The 19,197-nt window shown below is 39.5% G+C and overlaps 1 long non-coding RNA gene across 1 annotated transcript in view; it reads right to left on the bottom strand.

Moving 5' to 3' along the window:
* Positions 1–19,197, bottom strand: part of LOC308185621 — a 222,785-nt gene that overhangs the window by 129,305 nt on the left and 74,283 nt on the right. Inside the window, exon 10 of the long non-coding RNA XR_013943519.1 lies at positions 6,381–6,520. This is a non-coding gene — a long non-coding RNA (uncharacterized lncRNA). The remainder of the gene's footprint in view (positions 1–6,380; positions 6,521–19,197) is intronic.

Genomic DNA, 19,197 nt, shown 5'->3' with positions numbered 1-19,197 from the left:
GGGTTTCAGTTTTTACCCTCAATATTTCTGACTGCACTGAAAAAGTGCAAAGAGTAAAATAACAAAAAAATAAAAATGTAGTTAATTTTTAAAATAATACAGCGTTTTCATTCATGTGATTGGATACATTTCCAAAGCAATGCACAAGTTAGAAAATACCAATGCTTTGTGGAAACATTTTTCATCTGCCATCTCTGAGAAATGCTCCAGCACTGAATTCTCAGTGCAAAGATATTTCACCAACTACAGCTAGCTTAGCTACACTACGCCTAGCCACAGCATTCATCAGTGAATTCTTCTAACTAATGGTGATTGTTCAATATAAGGCTCAAGCAAATTTCAGCAAGGGCCACAAGACTAAACAAACATATATTCTGATATCACAGTATGAGCTCCTTCCTGAGGGAGGCTACTTCTTAGCCAGGAAAGAAATCCATGTCTCTAGCAACTGAACAAATAAAAATGCCTTATTTGTGCACCCTTAGATTGCAAACAACTGGGAGAAAGAGGAGAAACACACTATTTTCTTTCTGAACTTTGCTAGAAACTGCTAGCAACGAAACTGAATATTGGTATCATTCAGTGGAGAACACAGAAGTCTAAATCTTTTGACTAGAAATTAAGTAACATGCTCCAACGATTCCTCTCAGAAATAGTGACCTAGTTATGCTACCTACACTAATGCAGCTTGTTTTCCTTTCAAGACCAAAATCACCTTTGCACAACGATTACTGTGACAGCCAAGTGATTGTTTGTCAGCTTCACAGTCAGAAAGTCTGAATAAGAAATGGCTCTGTGAAATCAAAGAGAATCATAAGCAACTATTTATAGGAAGCATTTGCTGCTGACACACCTCCCAAAAATCAACTACTCCTCTGGACTTGAAAATGAAAGTTCAACTTGCTCATAGGTGATCACAATGAAGTACAAAGGAAATTAAAACAGGGAGACCCAAGAGAGCTGTCTTGTCAGATCTAATTTTCTATTTGCCAATGGGGAGTGCTTTAATTTCACTTGCATGTGGATTCAGTTGGTGAAACTATGAAAAAGCTATAGAAAATTATATAAAGTAGTGTCTACAGAAGACAAGTTAGCTTTTAGAAGACGTTAGCTTTTTCTTTTTTGCATACCTCTTAAATCTTAGCATGTCATTTTACCCTAAGTTTCCTGTGTACATCCTTCCCCTCCTAATATTATTGCTTCTGTTCATCTTACAGTAGCACTCAGGAAGTTCTGGTGAGTAGCAAAGCAGTATTTCCACTTTGCAATCCGGTATTGAAGAGCAAGTATAAGACAATAAAATGTATAGTACACTTGCTGCTCCAGAGATTTTATTTTGCTCCAAATAATTGTTCCAAGTTATACATGGTCTATAGTTAGAAAAGCAATTATATGATCTCTATTTTGCCTGTGGTGATCTAAGGCACAGCAGGACATAGGCTCCTCCGTTCTACTTCTTTCTGGTGTCTCCTCTCACAGGTCCACATGGAGACACACAAGAAATGGCAGTTCACCCTCCACAAGAACTGGCAGGAACCAGAGCATGATCATTTGCCAAGTGAAAAAAGAAGTCTGTAGCATAGCTAAGAATCAAACCTGTGTCACCTGAGCCACAGTTCTGTGCCATCAGCAATCACCAAATTTCCTGTTCATAAATAAATGGCCACAAGTTTTTCAAAACACAACTCAAGTATAAACACTTATATCATCAGAGGTTTTTTAATGTAGTATGTCAAATGAGTTTTTTTAAAAAACACACAGGAAAAAATAAGATAGTGTTCTATCTCCTTTTACTATTCCAATTTCTACATGGTGCTGTTACATCTGGAAAAGGGGAGTGAGGAAGAATATGCATTTGTCAATGTAGAGGAGAGCCCCACCCACCTCTTTATGTTCACTGAAGAGAGGTGTTTTTTTTTTTTTTCCCATTCATGTCGAAAAAAATATATAAGAGAACCTTATAGCATGACAGGGAACTAACTAGATGAAGAAAAAATTGCATTTTCACAGGGTACCAGATTTGCTTTAAATGACTTTGGCTTGTTACCCCATCAACATCTCAGAGCTCGTCAGAAGACAAACTAGAGCAAGCAGTTTTTTTAAGTGCAGAAGCTGTAACAAAGATATACAGTGGTAAATTGGCTGCCCACAACTGAACTTCTCTTTAGCCTTCAGAATAATACCTGATGTTTAAAATAATAATGCTATTATCATTATTACTTTGATTTCAAGAGTTTTGTAATCACTGACTGTCAAAGAGCCCTGTTTCTCTGGTAGATAATATATTTCACTTACAATTTCCTTATAGAGCTATGTGGTAAGCGGCTCCATTTCCTGGCCCATGTTTCCTTTTAATAAGCAAATTCGTATTATCAAAATCCTCGCTGGCCATTTTGAGATTATTCAAATTCTGGAGACATTCCATAAACCCAGCACTGCTAGGAAAGTCTGTATCATTCTTTCCAAAAACTGGTTACCTAAAAGTTGTAGTTATCCCTCAGCACATGGCTAACTGACATCCACTTACGTAAGTGCAAGTCTCAGTCACACAGACATGAATGACAGGTATACAAGCAACTGTACTTACCTACCTGTTCCTTGTTTCTTCTACATGCTCTAAGTTAGTAATTACAAAGCAGCTTGAGAAAATATCTCAGAGATGAAAAGGCCACAAAGCCAAATAATGAAGTCAAAAATTGTTTTATTTACTACTATATATTGGTCTTTCAAAGTAGTAATATATTTTGCTAAGAATGAGAAGTCTGAAACAAGGACAGACAGACAATTTGTCAAAAAGTCAAATTCTCCTGCTGCACTCTCCATCTTCTAAATTCATCAATACCAATAAATGATATATTCTCAACCAGAAATTGCTTGTGACAAAGCAGAGAGCATAAGGAACTGCATAGCCATTACAACAGTGACAGTGTGCTTCTGTCATGAACACTGACATCAATGGCAGCAAAGAAGAAGCTGTCTGCTCTGCATAATTAAAAAAAATATTAAAGTGTATCACAACAAGGTGTCACTGATGACAGTTCCAAGGAAATATTTACAAACACAAGTATCTGTTGAGCACCAGGTCTATTTGTCTATCCTATCCCTTCATTCTGCAAAGTGGAAAAACAAACATGAAAGTAAACAAATACAGCATCTCTTTGAATGGACATCTATGCAGGGGCAAAATTAAACTTTTGTATGTAAATTATATAATTTATTATTAAATTGCTGTGGACTGAGTTCCAAACACAGCAACAAACACTACACAAGTAGATCATTGCTTATGTATTAAGTTTCTGCTATATCAAGTGAGGAAATAAGACACTTCTGCATGGAACTCCTTTCAAGACTTATTCAAGATGCCAACAGCAGGGCAACTTTTATCATCCAGCGTCTTACTAATGTACATATAAAAAGGAGTTATATAATTCAGTCTAATATATTTAGATTTGTGCTGAGTTCATTAAAACAAAAAGCAGTTCAGATAAGCTACTCCAAAAGACAGATCCTTAAATTATGCAAAACTGATGAGAGGATGGGACCCATTTCCAGGCTGGTACTGCTGGTTCTGTTTCCAGCTGGCACTAAGAGGTAGAAGTTTGACAAACAAGCATTTTGCCAGAAAATTCAGTCTGTGCCAAGTACAGCTTACTGAACTTTTTCCAGACTCAAAGTGCTATGATAAGTTGAAAGGATCATGATGTTCTGTTTAGCCATATTAGATTAACTAATTTGCTATACTCGTAGCTGACGTGCCAAGTCTCACACTAAACTTGAATACCTGGGAAGAAGAAGCTCCCATATAGCTCATGTATTGGCTTGGTATTCAAATCATTCCTTCTTCCAAATTACTCACAGATATCACAGAACAGTGAGCTAGCTGTGATTGCAAGGAAACTACCTCTTTATTTCAAGCACGATCTCATGAAACTGGTGGATTTTAGCTAACCCACTCTTAAGAAGCTCTCGTGATGATAACTCCATAATTTCAAAACATAACCACATCTACAACTTGACGACTGTTCAATTAGAGAGTGTTTCCTGATATCCAACCTTAAACTCCATCTTCAGCAGCAACTTGCTGCACACTTGAGGCCTTTTCTCTCCCCCGTTATCTCATTTCTGGGTTAAGGCATTTCACTTGCATCATGTTTTCTAAAGCAGCGATTTCTGACTCTTCTCCTGGGCATTCTCTAAATCTCTCTATCTCCTTTTTAAGAGTCATGCCCAAATGATACAACTTTCACTGAGGCTTCACAATCACCAAGGTCAAGAACTATTGCCTCAGTTAGTATTATCCAAATCAGCATTTTTCTCTTCACAACTGCATAACATCAATTCAGCTTTATGTACAGTCTACTACAAAAGCCTAATTCTCACCTCCACTCTTAATAGGATAATTCCCAAGCTCCACAAACACATGCACCAAGAGCAGCAATTGCACGAATACCAGTATAAACCAGCCACTATACAATTGTCACTGCTCTGCCAGCCAGTCCCACAGGATTTTGTCTTTTCCTTTTCCCTCATTGCTACAATACAATTTCCAAGTTGAAAGAAATAATAACCAACTCATCAACAGCAATGAACAAGCACAGCCATAAGACAGCTCAATACAACAATGCAATACAAGAATCAGCATGACAAAGTCACCGCTGATTTCACATAGTGCTGCTGGTAATAGTTCTGCTTGGAGCAGAAGGTAGGACTGGTGACCTCTTAGATGTCCCTTCCAACCAATGACTTTACAGGTCCTTTATGCAATGATTAAAGGCAATTAGCACTTTGGAGAATGAAATCTAATCATAGCCAAAGTTCTTAACTACAAATTCACCAAGAACATTTGGGAAGATCAAAGGGATCTGCCATTTTAGCTAGCACATCTGATCTTCACTAAGAAATATTCCCTATATTTATTGTAATAACTTTATTTTAATATTTATTATTTTTTAATTCTTCTTGTCTAGATTTTCTTCTTGCACATTTCTGTCACGGACTATTTTGAATAAAATCAGGACTTGGTAAGAATTGAAAAAACAGCTTTTTAGAAGCTTCATTAAATAATTTCTGATATGCTACGTATACAAAATAGAAGACAGGTTAACAAAATGTACTTTTAAATCAGCAAGTCAAATACTGAGCATCTGTACAGATTGATTGGGCTCTTTCCAGTCTCTGGGAGGGAATCCAGACTAATTTATGAGACCTTCAGACGCCCCTTATAGTGCAATGGAGACAGCTAACTGCTATCGGAACAAGACCTGTGTGATGCCTATGTTTTGCACCAAGATTAAGTACATTAAGACTCCAGTAATAAATGCACTTAGACTCTGCAAAACATCATTTAAAATGCTATTTATTAGAGCTAGAAATATACAGAAAGAGAGGACAGTATAGATAACCTTATGTCTCATTAGATGCTGGGAATCCTGAGTGGTGTAGCATCAAATCCCACACCGCAATCTACACACAGCATGCTGTGCAGACCCTGTCCATAGAACAGATTCCTCCATTTCGGTCACTCAAGCTTTTACAGAATTTTCCTGCAAGGAAACAACTCTATTCAACATCTCAACTGTCAAACAATAAGGATGTTCACTTGAGAAGTTCTTGCTGTATGCACTTGTAGATAAAGGCAAGGCCATGCAGCTGGTGTAACCTCCAGTACCCAGAGGGGGCTCCAGCATGTTCCCGTTACAGCTCACTGGCTGAGGTTATCTTGCAGCCAAGGTATCTGTGCAGCACAGCACAGGCATGGAGGCCACACTGTACGGGCAGCACAGCACAGTGTAGGCATGCACCTGCCTAGGTGAATTGTTACGTGGATCACAAACTCCCTGATGTACAACAGTCTTCTGGTCAGGGTCAGTACACCTATTAGAACTTTTCCTTAGGATTAGATGTGTCATGTCCCCTACGTACCTTTTCCTCTCCAATAAAGAGCAAAAAGTCAATAAGACAAGTCAGATGGAAACTTCTACACTGTTGAAATTTGAAGTTTTGTGGATGGCAGCTGAGCCCCCTTCTTGCTTTTTTAAGACTGCTAGAACTAGCAAGTCTTATCACTCATATGTGGAAGATGAGGAAAACAGACTTCTTGCATTCTTGGTGCTTCTTCAGTTTAACTTTGAACAAACAAGTGATTTGGCTGAATTAGCTTTCAGAAGAAAAAGTGAACAGAATATCCTTTTATTAATTTCAACCCTGTCAGACTACAATGGCTGTCTGCATAAAGCTACCATGGCTGCAAGACCAATGCTAAATATTAATGTTATCAAGTTTCAGTTACTAATTCAGTTTCAGAAGTTCCAAAATACAGTGCAGCTAAACAAACAAACAAACAAACAAAAAACAGCATAAAGAAATGCACTGTTTATTACCCGCTAATCTGAAGCCATGAGCTGAAATGAAACCAGCTGTGGACTTTGTGATCCTTGTGATCCAAGGCTTTTATAGGTAGCCATCAGCACATTGGTGTCCTGCTATGGTTTTAGAAGCGCGTAAAATGACAGACAGGTTTCTGGAATAAAAAAGAAACACAAACAAAACCTACTCAATGCCACAACTTAGTGACTTTTCCAAAACAGCCAAAGAAATACATTTGCAAAAAAATTGTATTCTTACATTGATGGCAATACATAGTATTCTTCTGCACAGATCAGACGTGATAGCTGAAGTGACAGTTTCTGTTACTGGCACCAGTTGTTTTTAATGAATCTGTAGTTAAGAATTTTTCCCTCAGAAGACCCTTTATGGCTCGACCACAGCTGGAGCTCTTTCTCTATAAATAAGCTAGGCCAAACATGAATCCTGCCCATCCCTGGATGTGAGCAGAGCCTTAGCCCAACATCCCCAGCCATGGCAAGAGTAGGAAAGTTCTATGGGAAGAACAACTTTTGCAGCCTACCTCTTCATTTGGAAAGCCTTTTGCAGCCTTATTCCAACTCAGACTCTGATCTTTCTCTCTCCTAACCCTTACCTAACCTTTTCCCAAAGCCACTTACTACATTAAAAAAAATGTGGAAATGTTGGTGGGAAGGGACCTCTAGAGGTCAGCTAGTCCTACTCTTTTGACTTTGTGGCATTTGCCTGCATTTTATATCTATACAGTCATTGTAATTTAGCACTTAACAGATTATTAACAATATAAATAATTTTTCCCCAAATAAATGATTAGTGCTCATGTCTCTACTACAGAGTGCTACAGTCTAAACCCTCTAATCCTAAATTAAGCACTTTGCTTTGACCTCTGTACTAGTACAGAACAAAGTAATTATCTCCACTTTAATCAGTATTTCTTTTTTCTCTGTTGTGAATTGAATGCAACACAAAGACCAAGGAGCATACATTCCATACAGGTCATAGAGCAATATGTATTGATCAAAAGAAGAACACTTCTTTCTGATTTGCATACATTGTACCATGAAAGCAAAATTGGACTGGTTCACTTAAAGTAAGCAAATACAGTGATTTCCAGTCAGTATTTTCACACAGAGAGCTCCCAAAACCTCATCTGTCCACCTGTGATTAGCAACCTATAGCATTTGCTTCCACAGAAAAAGAGAACGTCATAACACAGTCAAATACTTACGTTATTTAAGCAAGATTTTCTCCCCAGTGTATCCAAAAAGAAAAGCAATACCACAATAAATAGCCTTGAAAAGATGTTCCCTAAATGAGATCCTGACAATCATAATAATCATAATCAGCTTATTACTGGATGGACAGAGTTTGTATGACTTAGAAGATGAAGAACTCTTACATATAAGTGTGTATACAGGATAATGACGCATTTTTCTAGAAGGAAATGAAATCTTCTAGGACAGAGAAACTAAACCCTATTTCACCTTCATGGATAAAAAAGCTGACGTGCAGGCTTATATTTAGATTCGTTAAAACTTTAAAAATAAATGTAAAGTTTCTTGAAAGACAATGGGGAAAATGTATACACTTTCCTTTTCCTGAAGCAACAGGAAATTTTAAGACGTGACACTCTTTGCGTCTTTGCATTTGCTGTTTACATTGTCACCCAGTAAGCCTGACAACAATAAAATTACAGCAGTAGAACCACAGAGCACAAGAAGGCTTTAAAGAACATTGCAGGTCTCCTCCTCGCCACTCATCAAGGCACGATCAGCTGTCTATGACCATTTCTGAGAAATCTTCAAGCAGTTCTCAAAGACCTCTGATGACAGCAGTAATACCAATTCCCACAGCAATCTTCTGTAGTGCTCCATTATCCATACTGCCAGAAAGTGTTTTTTAATGGCTAACTCTAACATTTTTTTGCGTAGCCTTTACATTCTTGAAGACTGCTAATGTATTCTTATAGCTCCCCTGCAGTAGTGATGCGTACAAAATTATGTTTTTTTCCTAATACCTTTCTTCTTTTTAGCTATATAAAGCCTATGCAGAAATTCAAGACAGTCACCCTTCTGAATACATTCTGAAGTCCATGCTACCACCAGCCTGAGTAACCATAAACTCTTCATATCAGAAAAATCTTACTACTTCATATACATATTTTCCAACAACAGACTTATCAAAACTAAGGGTGGAAGGAGAGTCAAGAAGGCATGTAATTCCCTCTTTCCCCAAGAGATCATACTTGTTTAAAATTTAATCAGTCTGTTCTTACTTACTACTTCTCTGTATAACAAAGACACAGGTGGAAGTTAATTAGTCTGACATTTTCCATAAAGTAGGCTTTACTTACATTGTTTACTATCAGAATCTGCACTGTTATCGTTACCTAAGTACTGCACAGGTGGAAGCCTTCACAACGAAGCTCAGAGGGTTCAACAAAATTCACGTGCTAAGTTACATATTCTTGAGTGCCATCTACTGGTACTTTAGCTATTCTGAAACTCAGAGCTACCTGAGCTGCCCTAAGACCAACTCTGCTGAAAAAATAACGACAAGGTTGCTTTCCCTGTTGACTCCTGTTATAGTGTTTAATATCCTGTGACCAAAGCAGTATCAGAGGGTCTTCTGGAAAACAAGTGTATGAGACACCATAAATTGGAGATCAGAGCCATACATAGAAATTGCACTTCTATTGTGCCCCTATATCAATCCTGATGAAATCAACAGAGATAGACGCTTAGTTTCATCACATGACAATATGATTCCAGTTAATTTTAAAACAGGTTTATTATAATACTATAGAATTTACATTTTATCTTGGCAAGTTTTACAGAATCTCTGAGGCCCTGAACAACTGTGTATTAAAGACATGCCTACTTCAACCTTTCCGCAGGGGTCATAACAAATACAATTTAATATTACCTTAGAACCACATTTTTTGACACATGAAAACCAAGTACTCTAACTTTTAACAGCACATTCAATTAACACACAGCTTATCAGTCCCCAGTCCTCAATTCTTTAGCATTCCTCTGCTCACCAGGAAGTTAATAGGCTATCTTGGCCCTCCTCTAAGCCTGGGCAACAACTACCCTCTTACAGTTCAGTTAAGTGAAGGCAGCTTCTGGCACAAAATTCATGCAAACCCATCTTTGAACCCACATCAATATCCTTCGTTAGCTGCTCTGATTCTGCACCCGCAGGGTAAACAGGTCCCTGAAAAGACATAAAAAAATAAATAAAATAAAATAAATTAGCCTGTATTAGAGGGCACAAAGAAAAAAAAAAAAACTGTTTCTCAAAACAAAAGTGTTTTAAACTTGAATATGTAAGCCCCTTAAATTGTCCTCATTTGTTCTCAGTAACATCAAATAGAGAGCTGGCTCCTTTCCTAATCATTCTGCTACACTGTGCAAAAGAAAAATCTCCTGGGGTTTTAAGCTGAGAATCATAAACATTACTATATCACAAACAAGAAATGATATTTGAGCAACCTGCAATTAAATATGAATCTAAGTGATCTATTAAGTAAAGTACTGAGCAGGCCCCAAGGACTCAGACAGCACTGTGTGTCCCTTCCCAGTCCTCCAGGGCTACTCCCACTGTCCAGGCCCATGCCGCCATGTCACCAGGGCTCTCAACCCTTGCCCCAGCAAGGCCATGGCAGGGCTGGGCTCCAGCTCCTCACAGCCCTGCCCAGCCATGGCCCTGCCCAGCCAGGCCGACACCCAGACCTGTGTCCAGCCCTGGCCTTGGCCCATCCACAGGAGGTGCCCAGTGCTGATGCTGCCCCGTTGCCCCCAGCTGGGGCTGTGGAAGGGGCCCAGCTGTCAGGCCCTGTCCTGCCACCCTCATGGGGAGGCGCCATGGTATCCAGCCCCAGGGAGCTGGCAGTCCTCAGCACACCCAGACAAGCACAAGCTCATACTGTAGCAATGGATCAACATGATGAAAATTAGCATCTGACCTAGCTATTGATATGTCACTTCCCTGACACCAATTAGAAATGATATCGACAGGTAAAGCATCATTCCTGCCCCTCCCAGCACACACCTCTTCTGACTCAGCATCACAGAGCATAATGACTGTTAGGCACTTGAAGGTTTCCATCACCTCACCCTTCTCCCAGGCTATGACACAGTCACTTGTAGGCTGCATTTTCCCTAGAAAATCACTCGGGTATATAGGCTTACAAGGTTTCCTACAGGAACATCTGCCTCATGCCAACAACAAGGAAGGGCAAATATATAAAAGACTGGGATGACATGGTTAAAGCACTTTGCTTGCCACAAGCAGATGGTAGAAAACTGTGACCAAGGAGGTTGCAGGTGAAGAAGGCAAGTCTGGCCAGCGACAAAGACACCTATGCTTGGGGGATAAACGAGGGAGGATGGCACAGGGAAAAACTATGAATCCATTCCTTTTCATTACACTTACCACATTGGAAAGCAGCACTCAGAGGTATCACAGAATCACAGAATTGTCTAGGTTGGAAGAGACCTCCAAGATCATCTAGTCCAACCTCAGCCATAACACTAACAAGTCCTACACTAAACCATATCACTAAGGGCTACATCTAAACGTCTTTTAAAGACTTCCAGGGATGGTGACTCAACCACCTCCCTGGGCAGTCCATTCCAATGCCTAACAACCCTTTCAGTAAAGAAGTTCTTCCTAACATCCAACCTAAACCTCCCCTGGCGCAACTTTAGCCCATTCCCCCTCGTCCTGTCACCAGGCACGTGGGAGAATAGACCAACCCCCCCCCCTCTCTACAGCCTCCTTTAAGGTACATATAGAGAGCGATGAGGTCTCCCCTGAGCCTCCTCTTCTCGAGGCTAAACAACCCCAGCTCCCTCAGCCGCTCCTCATAAGACTTGTTCTCCAGACCCCTGTGTAGATCTGCTCGAGGGAAGGAAGGCTCTGCAGGAGGATCTGGATAGGCTGGACCGATGGGCTGAGGTCAACTGCATGAAGTTCAACAAGGCCAAGTGCCGGGTCCTGCATCTGGGGCGTAACAACCCCAAGCAGCGCTACAGGCTGGGAGAAGAGTGGTTGAAAAGCTGCCTGGCAGAGAAGGACCTGGGAGTACTGGTTGATAGGCAGCTGAATATGAGCCAGCAGTGTGCTCAGGTGGCCAAGAAGGCCAACAGCATCCTGGCTTGTATAAGAAGCAGTGTGGCCAGCAGGTCTAAGGAGGTGATTGTCCCCCTGTACTCGGCTCTGGTGAGGCCGCACCTCAAGTACTGTGTTCAGCTTTGGGCCCGTAACCACTTTCTGTCCACCCCATTTGCCAGATTCCTAGAAAGATGCTCAGCATGCCCATCGCCTCATCCCCAAAGACACAAACATCCTATAAAACCATCACTCAAACTATTTGCAGAGGGCAGCAAAGACTGAGGGCCTTACTCCTTGCTCTATCAGTACAAGATGGAAAAGCATGCTCATCTGCATCTTCAAAAAGGTTGGCAAGCACTCCCAGTTGAGGACTTGGGAAAATCCTGTCTGTAACACAGTGTCTGTTGTCTTACTATCATACAGCCACAGGCACTTCCAGGCAGAATGTGCTAAAGACAGTAAAATGGGACATGGGCTCCTATGCGGTGTGGGCAGCACAGGCAGGCACCTGCACACCACAGGTGATAACAACCCTTCTCCTGTGTGTGAGGTTTTATATGCATAATGGCAGCAGGGTCTGTGACATGCACCATCTGTGTGAAACAGAAAGACACTGGGTATTTTTGAAGCAGCCCACTACAGTAGGAAAGCAACTACAAATATGTGGTTTAACTTTCTTTTATACAGCCCTGAAACACAAAGCAAGGACAGACGATGACAGGAACCAGACTAAATCTAATCCAAACTACAAAAACCAAATGATGTTCAGAGTACATATGGGGTCTCTATCATCACCTGCTTCAACCTACTGACTCATTTGTACTGACTCATTACCAGGCATATAACCATCCACCAAGCAGCCAACTGATACTGCCTGCCTGCAAGACAATCATATGCAAGTCACACTATGGGAATGGAGGAGAAGGCAGTTACCTTATGCTGCTGCACTGCAACAGCACCCTAACAACCCTTCTCAGAAAATCTGCAATGAAAGACAACTTAACCTTTGCTCAGCCCAAGGAAGAGAAAAGGCTGTCAAGTAACGTAACTGTAAATTAACTAAATTAGGAGTTCCTAAAAGATGGACAACTACAAATTTAGACTCCATTTTCAAGGCACTTCTTAAAAATTTGCAGTACAAATAACCTTAAAACCCATCATAGAAGTGAAACTTATCTCAACCAAGGGTATTATCACATCTTTTCACCTGATAGTGATTTATCCCATAATTAGAAGCCTTGCCAAGTGGCAGTTGTGTAAACCAGAAACAGCTAGGTCCTCCTTACTACATTATCAACAATGTCATTTCTCTTTTGTAGTGTAAATAAGGCGCTAAGCATTTGCTCTTACTTGATTCTGAGATCAAGAAAACCTACTGAGAGAGACCTACATATATGACCTTAACTTTCTTTTTCTACTGGGGTTGGTAGTTAAATTTCAATTTCATTCAGACTTTCCCTTCCAATAACAGTCTGCCAAGAACTCCAGCTGTGAGTCTTAAAAGTTAAAGGAGTTATCATTATGGTACATATAAAGTATATGAATCATTTAACCTGTGATCTAATTTAACACTGAGTGCATTTAGCACTTTTATGTTATAGCTTTTAGAACAGGGCTCCTCATTTTATTACTCAGTACACAATAATAAAATAATTTCCTTAGTACTTTGTGGTAAATTTTTCATTCAGTTTCTGCTTTTCTCTTTCAGAGCTATAAGCCTGAACCAAAGCTCCCCGCAAACACACCCCCCAAAATTCCGAATCAGCATTATGATTCCCGTTGGTTTCACAAATAACCCTGGTTTAATTACAGATTAAGTTATGATCTAAGGTCCAACACCGTTAAATACTGGACAGCTCACAAAGAGCTACATTTTGCAGCATCAGCTTATCTGCACCAGAATGTAAATCTCAAAATCAAGACAAGCACTTACAGTTCTTGACTTCAAACAAGTCAGAGAATGATTACATAGCAAGATCTCATTCACTCTCAAACCAACCACTTGAATTCAAAATTGTATTAACTTCAGTAGTCTTATGAGTGTAGTACTAACAGTACAGGGAGTTCACTATATTCACTATATCTGAAGAAAAACAAAGCCTCATGAGCCATAACCAGGTCCAGAACCCTGTGTAGGTTCCATGTTTCACACACAATAAGGAATATACAATTCAGCAATAAAGATGGAAAAGAAAACACAACTAAACACATTTCTGCACTGCTGAATTAACAGATAACATAAGAACATATTTAATATTTACACATTTAAAAGGTATATTACTAAATTATTGAGTAAACCAACAATAAATTGGTAATAAGATAAAAGCGAACATTGGCCACAGAACATGTGGAATTTCTAAGCAGATAAATGCTGAGATGGTTCTCTAACATCTTTTACCCTTGTCTCATGCACTGGTATGCAAAGGGAGAGGTAACAAATCACCAAATTACAACAGTAACAAGTAAGCTTCATTGTGTTCATGAATCGATCTTAACAAAAGTTTAAGAGAGACACATCAAATTATAGAATAGTCAACTGACATTTACGAATTCTTGTAGAGATTGAAATACATTAACTCTAATGCAACGAGTGCTTCACGTACGACAAAAAAAAAATGAACCTGATCCTCATCTCTGACAACTTTTAAACACGTTAATGTTTTTAAGCCAGTGAAGCTATTCCCTATTTACACTAGTTGATATTTATCGAACCAACCACAGAGTACTACAAGAATATACTTGTGCCATGTTTTATGAACTCAGACAAGGCCAACAATTTCATTTTTGCTTCAGTATTTGCTTTATTTCTGACTAACAAAAGTCAAACCCTTAAATATTATTAGTTTATGACCAAAGAAATTTAGAAAAAGAGAAGTAGTAAATTGTCAGAGATGGATTCTAGGAAGGAATACACTTTCAAATGGGGCTAGGCACCCACCTACTTTTCATTTCTTTGGATTTTCCATTTTTAGAAGCTTGATAATGGAAACAACTGTTACACAGGAGAAAAAAAAGAAAAAAAAAGAAAAAAAAAAAGAAAAAAAAAAGTCAGTTGAGCCCAAGCAGTAAGAGCTATTGAGAAAGCAACCTTTATTTGATCCAAATGGCAATAGATAGTTGAGCATTTATGAGAAAGCTGACTTCATTAATGAAAAATGGAGTATGAAAAACAACAAGGAAGAGACTAAGATTTTGTGAGTGACCTGTTCAAGTGCCTCACCACCCTTATGGTGAAGAATTTCCTCCTTAAATCTAATCTAAACCTACCTTCTTTTAGTGTAAAGTCATTCCCCCTTCTCCTGTCACTACACTCCCTGTCAAAGAGTCCCTCCCCAGCCTTCCTATAGTCCCCTTTTAAGTAGTGGAAGGCTGCTGTAAGGTCTCCCTGGAGCCTTCCCTTCTCCAGGCTGAACAACCCCAATTCCCTCAGCCTGAGGGAGGCAAATCTTCATGATCCACCAGCTTGCCTGACCTGAGCTGGTACTGCAATAGGCAGACATATCTGCACTTACAGTCCTGAAAGCAAAATAACCATGAAAGCATGGTGCTGCACTCAAGTAGATTTTCTTGGCTGTGATGTAGGGTTTATTAACTTCAACACTGCTTGAGGCTAACATGACTAGTCTACCTCTGATTCCATCTGTTTAGTCATGGCACACCTGCCTTTCATCCTACAGCATGGGTATGTTATATGATTCTTCATCTGTAAGAATAAAGACAATATTGCACAGCTATCCTCCTAACAGTTCAGTATGGATTGACTTCTGCAACACTCCCAAATAAATGTCACATATTCATGGGATACTTGCTGTTTCTGGATGCTCAAAACTGAAGCCAAATTCTGCTTTGCACTTACCATCTTTCTGCTTTCTTTGTCTACACTATGCCCCAGTGAGGGAAGAGAAACCTCAGAAATGAAGATCTGATAAATCTTAGAACAATCTCAAAATAAAACAGAAAGAAACCCACATAGCAGAGATTAATTCAGAAGGCTTGCCATAGTTCTGAAAATCAACCAAATTGATTTTGCCACCATCTTGAACTATGAACATATGGGCACAGAGGAGACATTCAAAGTATAAATCTGGAGCATGCTAGGCTCTTGGGGCTGCATGCAAAGGAGTATGTTATTCATTTGAGAGATTAGGGAATATGAAAGCTGTATGTTTGGAAAACTAGTATTTGGAAAAAATGACATATTTAGCCTCCATATATCCAGGGGTAGATTTGTCACTTTTAAGACAGAGCAAACTTGCATTTTGAGGATCACATCACACATTCACTACTTTTTAGACCTGGAACAGCCCAGTCACAAATGCATTCACAGTTCCAGTAACCAGTACATAGCCTTCCACTAGTGAGCTATCAGAGGGCCTAGCATAACAACAGCTGTTACAATCAGCAATGTGTCAAATATCCAGCTCTTCACAACTAGTGTTCTAGACATTCAGGTATAATTCCACACAAGCTATCAATTATCATAAACAAGAAGCTTTCTGGTCCACTTGACGCAAGTGTATTATCAATCACAAAACTCTCAGTAATTCAATAACACACTGATGCATACAGGCAGCCCTGCCTTGTTCTCACAGGCCAGCCTGTGGCACGGTGTCAGCACTGGGGACACATGTAGAGCACACAGCTCTCAGATCACCCCTACTTTGCCTTCTGCTCTTCAAAGCTGTTCCTACTGTCTACAGGCTACAGTTTGCAAATTTTTTAAACTTACAGACATACTACATATGTTCTTACAGTTTAATTTACAGAAGTGTTGCATAGCCTTTATTTTCACTTCATGTGGGTTGTCTCAACCCTTCTCTCCTGCAGATAATTTGAAAAATTGGAAAGAGACCATATAATTTCTTAGTTGCACAACTTTAATTTTACTTTTGCACTAAATCTCTCCCTGATTCCACACTTGTGTCAATGAAACAGGATGATGCAGTAAAAAGACTCCTATCTATAATGTATTTTCATCCTTACACAAACTGGAAACTGGACAGAAAGATGTGAGAAAAAGGCACTTGCTCATATCTCTACTGGGCAAATCTATCGCCCCTGAAAGGTGATGGCAATTGCAAGAAGTCCCCAGTGACTGGAAAAAAAATACTACACCCATCTTCAGAAAAACACAAGATGAGAGATCTTGAGAGATACTGGCCAGCCAACCTAACCATAGTTCTTTACAAGAAAAGGAAACACAACCTTACTTGGTAGGTTTTTGGAGACACTTCCAGGTGCATGAAATGGAAGAATGTGACAGAATAGAGAATAGCCACCCTCTATTTACCAAGAATAAGTCATGCTTGACCACCCTGATTGCATTCTGTAACGAAGTGACCGGCTCTACTGACAAAGGGAGACCAGTGGATGTAATCACATCCTGTGATTTTTGCCTTCTATTTTATCTGAAAAGCTAACAAGGATGGGTGAACTGTAATGCAACTAAGGAAAAGACTGTCTGGATGCTGGGGTCAAAGGGCAGTGGTGAAGCGTTCAAAACCTGCTGGTCTACCAGTTAATATAATCAAGTATTACTGTAGCTCAAGGTCTAACAGTTACAAGTGTTTTTCAGGAATTAATACTGAGTCTCATTCTCTTTAATACCTTCATCAGTGACCTGAAAAGTGGGAGTGGGTGCACACTGAGTGTCTGGATAACTCCACATGGGACGCAGTGGTTAATAAGTTGAAGGGCAGGGTTGACATTAACAGTTATTTCAACTAGCTAGAGAAATGAGCTGCCAGGAAGTTAAACATGCATCAGCGGCATGCTCTTGCAGCAGTGAAAGTCCATTGCCTACTGCACTGTTTTAACAGGACTGTAACCAACAAGTTGTGCAAAGAGATTACTCCTCTGTGACACTCATGAGGCAAGATCTGGAGTTCTGTACCCTTTTAAGCAGACCTCAGTGCAAGGGAGGTATCAGAAAGTTTGAGAAAGTCCAACAGGGGATTGCTACTGTGGGTCAGAGCAGATCACATATGAGGAGAGGGTGAAGAAACTGGGTTTCTCTAATCCAGAAGAGAAAAAAATAAAAGAGAATCCAATTGCTCTCTCTCACTACCCGGCTGGGGTAACAAGGAAAGAGAGACAGACTTTCCTCAGAGGGGCACACTAAATGACAAACAGGCAATGGTCTCAAATTGCAATGATATTCCAGACACAAATAACAAAAAATTCTTCTAACAGTGGTTTAGCAGATGTTCCAGAGATGTTTTGGGATTTTCATCCTTGGAGATTTTCAAGGATCAAATGAACAATGTTCCAAGTAATATGGACTAAGTTTGATGTGGTGCTAGCTCTAAGCAGAAGGCTAGCATATGATGTCCAGAAGTCTCCACCTACCTAAATTTTTCTACAATTCTGTGAACAAGACAGATTATATCAGGAAGAGAAACATAAAAACAACTGTACAGTGCCCTTGAAAATTAGATTTAGAATTACAAAACAAGATTCTAATTAGAAGATTATAAGATTATAAAATTTCTTCCAGCTCTGTCAAGGAGTTTCTATAAGGTAGTTGCAAGTACACAGGCCACTTATTGCAAAGTTGATCATTTCTGGTAAGCTTTTACTCTTCTAGAGGAGTCTTTCTTTGAGGTTTGATCTAAAGAAGAACCAAATACTGTAGGCTGTAACTGAAAGCAATATATATTGCGCTTGATATACAGACTACTACGTGACACTAAATACTCTAAAAAACATATCAGGTGTCTCAGTTACTGAGGATCACCAACACAGTTGCCACACCAACTGCCTCTGTGCATCAGTTTTATAAAATACAGATGAGAATATCCCCTCATCTTTCCAGGTTTTTGAGACAATTTACTGATGCATGGGATGCACTCAAGTACTACAAAAAAGTGCATCACTTGTCTTCAAATCAGCATTTGAATATTATTTAATAATTACAGCATATCCCCCCCTGCAAACTAAGGACAGAAAAACACCAAATAGCTGGTCATGATGCATGCATCATCCATCCTGTTCATCTAATAAAGGCCTGAGGAAATGAAAAAAAAATTAAAAAGGATTGTTGCCCTAGCATTAAATAGACACTCTTAACACAAGATCATGAGAAAAAAAAAAAAAAGGTTAAAATGTGCAAAGGTAACCTCTATCCTGCTGCTTCCTACATTTTGAGGATCTGACTTTTCATTGTTAAAATTGTTCTTCAAGTGCAGTAAAAAAATGTAGAACCAACAGGCAAGAAACAACTAATTAGAACGTTGCAGCCTAGTCAGTGGGATTATGTTTCTCAGAGAAATTCCTTTCACATGCAGTAGTTTCAAACACACTCCTCAATGTTCACAGATGAAAATTAGCATTTTTGAAACGAAGTTAGACTACTTCATATAAGGTCAGCTCACATTTATCATGCCCAGTTTTCATATCAGATTTTACACTGCCTTTCAGTTCACATTTTTGCTTGCAATGAATCTTACAAATGCAGGTTGCACTCACCTTGAGGAAAGATAGGACCAAATGCCAACACTGTGCTACAGATAACGAAAGATAAAAAGCAAATTTCATTTCCTGCCAACATGTTTTCTGTGGGCCCTTTGATCTTTCCTTGTGCTGAATACTGATAACACCCTGCATTCTATTATGTAATTATACCTGTGTTGTCCTCATTGATTGAGCATGACAATTACAGACCACTGTGGAAGACTGAACCACTATCTCTAGCTCGGTCCTCCACTGAACCTG

The sequence above is a fragment of the Anser brachyrhynchus genome (assembly GCF_964034855.1).
Source record: "Anser brachyrhynchus genome assembly, chromosome: Z".
Taxonomy (NCBI): domain Eukaryota; kingdom Metazoa; phylum Chordata; class Aves; order Anseriformes; family Anatidae; genus Anser; species Anser brachyrhynchus.
This window is presented reverse-complemented; position numbering and strand designations above follow the sequence as displayed.